This window comes from Haliaeetus leucocephalus, unplaced genomic scaffold (genome assembly GCF_000737465.1).
Source record: "Haliaeetus leucocephalus isolate CR32 unplaced genomic scaffold, Haliaeetus_leucocephalus-4.0 Scaffold184, whole genome shotgun sequence".
Taxonomy (NCBI): Eukaryota; Metazoa; Chordata; class Aves; order Accipitriformes; family Accipitridae; genus Haliaeetus; species Haliaeetus leucocephalus.
In genome coordinates, this window is record NW_010972620.1 from 3,215,728 (window position 1) to 3,219,790 (window position 4,063).

The following is a 4,063-nucleotide window of genomic DNA, read 5'->3' on the forward strand; positions in this document are numbered from 1 at the left end:
ATTTGAGATAAACTATGGTCTTTCTTTTGATCCAGGATCAGGGTGCGCAATTCAAACACAGCAGAATAACACATCACAGTATTAAAACCAAAATGTATTTTAGTAGTTCAGGCAGATGTTGTGGCCATCTTATGTGTTCACCCTAGTAATACTTGTAGGCTTTGCCTAGACACAGGTCTATTTAGATGCCTGTATTTTCTTAGACTAACCTCTGGAGTCTATACAAACAGTTTTTTAGGGTATTAGGCATTTCTCTGGGTTTTCTAGATATCTGGTGGTCTTGTCAGTGCCTCATATAAGCTGATAGCTATCTGGACAGCTAGGATAAATGGTCCCTGCACAGGAATAAATTGCATGGCAAGCCCAACATCTAATTTATTTCATAAAAGCTGCATTTGCACAGCACAGACATAGATACTCTTGTCTTGTGACTCTTACACAGAAATGTGGTCACCCTGCCTTGGTAAAGTGGTTTGCAATACAACACCTAGTTCTTTCTTGTCTTTAACATTTTAGACTTCCCTGGGAAACCTGACTTTTTCTATAATCATTACAGAAATAAAAGCATTTTTGAGTGGCTTTAAAGTACAGTAAACTCAATTCAGCAACCAAGTGCTTTATTTTAGAAATCGTTTGATTTCAGAGGGGAAGCTGTCTTCCAAGTTTAAAAAAAAAAAAATTAAAAAAATTTACCCTTTAAATGTTTAAAAAAACCCCAAATTTTGTGCAGGTAGCTTTGTCAGTCCAGTCACATAATTATTCAAACCATGAACACCACTCTATTAGTTCTTTATCAGAAAGCTCAGCATAGGACCTTGTTGGCCCCCAACCACTGGGAGATTTCTGTTTGGGTATATCCCAAATTTACTGGCCAAGTCTGGGCTAGCATTGCAAATCATGTTCAGGAAGGGAGCCTGCAATCAGTTTGCCCTCTCTGTCTGACTACTACTTGTCAGCTTGGCCGTGAAGTAGACAGCTGAATATATGTATGCCTCCCTGTCATATATTCATGTGCTGATAAGCATCTTCCTATCTCAGTATGTCACAAGATGTTGGACACCAACATCTTAGCAGGATTCAGAACTGTAACTAAGTCCAAGTCTTTTTACCAAACCCTTCAGTTTTCTCAGGGTTAGTTAAAAGTTAAAAGTATCTCTTAAAGATGTTCAAGGGAGTTAAACAGACTGAGGGAAACTTCTGTGTGCTTGACACTTCTTTTAAACATTTTTAGTCAATATTCATCAACTGGGACATTCCACATAACGTGGAAATCTTACAGAAAGAGGACTTGTGGTTATATGTGGAAACCTTGCAGGAAGAACACTTCTGGTTATTCCTCTAGGGGGTGGGGAAATTACTTCTTTTCCTGCAGGGATTTCCGCCCCCCATGGGATAAAAGATGATTGAAAAATTAAGGTTTTTTTTTTTCACTTTAAAAAAAGTTCTAAACCTGAATTTTAAATTAATATTGAGTGGGCAGTCAACACATTTTCAGCTTTCCTTCAGTGCAGTGTCTCTATGCTGAAGTGAGCTGTTTCAGATGTCTGAAAAAGTATTGCTTAATGCCTGTAAGCACTGTCAGAAATCAGTTGAAACTTGTGCGAATTATACTTTAAGTTTGGCATATCACTTTAATTCAGTCTGTTTACAGTAGTATACAAATGGGTATGGGCAATTGTCACAAAGCACATAAATGTGTTGAATAATATTCCTTTAAATTGTAGAAGGAACATAATTTTGATATTTGCAATATTAACTGTATCTTTATTGAAGCCTTGCAAAAAAAGTGCAAATTCAAAATATCATAGGAAATAGCATTGTTTTGGTGGTTACATATAACCTGCAGATAGTGACCACAATCATGCTAAAATAATTTTTTCATATTGAAAATATTTTAAGAATTTATAAAACATATCATTAATGAAGAAAAAACACATTTTCAAGATACTTTAGGTGGGCAAATGATTAGCAAAGCAGTGCTGTCAATAACATGAGCTTTTAATATTAACAGCAGCAATGCAAAAGAATTCCAAATTGTGTTTTGAGAAGAAAAAAAGGATGCTGAATTTGAGTGTTGTATTTTCCAGCAGACAAAGGCAGCTGTGTTGAAGTTCAGTTTTCATATTGCATAGGTGTCTGCATGCTGAAGATGAAATTTATTCACTTTTGTTATATAAATGTATGGTTAACTCTAGGACTTTGATCATCTATCTGTGGAATCTATTTAGTGATAATGGGATGATTCTAAGCATTTTCAACAAGTAAAATTTGAAGAAGTTTAAGCATCCAAATGTGAGAATTAAATTAAAATACAACAGTATTCTATCTAAATGTGAATGAAAAGACTTAACCAATTAGGCTGAACATCTAGACGTTTTAATGCATGACACCAAAAAGTGCAAAGTATGCATTTTCAACTAAGACTGTGGTAATGCAGTGAAATAGATATCCTTGGATGAACAGCCTTCTCCTTTCTGCTTCTCCCTGTGTTCTCCAGGTCTCCAAAAACTACTGTGGCCCAGCTAACTATTCCAAATCCAAATAATTTAATGTGCCATCACCTACCAGTTTTGTTTGATATTTAGAATTAAGATTCTCTCTCTCAAAATGTCTTCACCAAAACTCTTTGATTCCAATGTTACAGTAATTCCTGCAGTTCTAGCCAATACTGTAGCCTCCTTTCTAACTCTCTGAACAGTGTCAAAGTAGTGCCTGCTCCAAAGCATTTACAACATCCATAGTCAAGACCAAAATGGAAGGCAATTGTGACTACCCAGTTTACAAAGACGAAATCTGAATCTCAAAGATCTAAGTACAAGGATATGTTCTAGGGAAATGCACAAGTTTCTGTTCATGAAGATGTCATGGTTTAGGTCAGGATGGACTAAATACATGCATGAATTACTACATGATAAATGAAACTATGCGAGGTATTATTTTGTGCATTAATAGTCAGTCCATCACAGAGGCCACAAATATCCAAAGTTATAGGAATGTGGTTAGCTCTGCTTCTCCTTTTCTTGCTGATAGGAGCAGTGGTTATTAGTAATCTAGAGGACCAGGGTGTTACGTGTGGTGGTTGTGAGCTTGGTCCCATGCATCCCTGGAGGTCCTCCACAGTCAGGTATCCCTGAAAGTTCGGTTGTGCTGTCCCCTAAATTGGAACTCCTTTGTGCCTGTTTTGTTTTGTTTTTCCTTGCTTCCTTTCTTTGATGTATAGAAAAAGAAAAAAGAACTCAGATGTGCTGTCCTGGTGTTTCACAATATCCTGATTGTGCATCTGTCAGGATGTTCTGACTAGCTCCAGTCATACAGATTAGAATGTAATCAAGTTCAGAAATCATGATATTAATCACAGTTGCTTTGGATTTTTGTAATTCTGGGAACATCACGCTTACATTTCATTCTGGCAAGATGCCATTATTGTACATGTTTAAACAAGTTTGCGTTATTTTGTTATAAATAGTGATCTACTGGATAATTAACCAAGTCAGAAACTTGGAGGGCTCATGCTGTGGGCGTGTTAGTAATTTGTTACAGCTTTAAATATACTATAAAGTATTTACATTTTATCTTAACATTTTGTCTGCAAACATCGTTTTTGCTTCTTTCATAAGTTAATAACTCAGAAATTCCTATGAAAATTAATCCATCAGAAGCTTCTTTCTTTTCCTTACTTGGGGCTGCAGATCCTAGCCTTTTTGCCATATATAAAATAAATTATACAGCTCAGTTGCTTGTATCTACAGCCATTGCTGTGTTCAGAAGTATGGCCTTTAGAATGTTTTTCAGGTATGGTTTGTAAGAAGCAATCAAAAAGACATTGGACAATCTTGTATGCTGGATGCTCTTCCAGTTTATGTTACAGGATTGGCTGTTAACCTTTTTTAGGGTCAAGACGTTGTCCTTTCAAGTGCTTTACAGACACAGTACAGATGAACCTCCATAATCTGGAGCACGTTATTCCCTTTAGTGGACCTATAGTTATTCACTAGTGCCCAGGAAAACATGAAGTAAAATTGAAGGAAGGTGTAAATTGAAATAGGTGCTTATTTAACCTGCA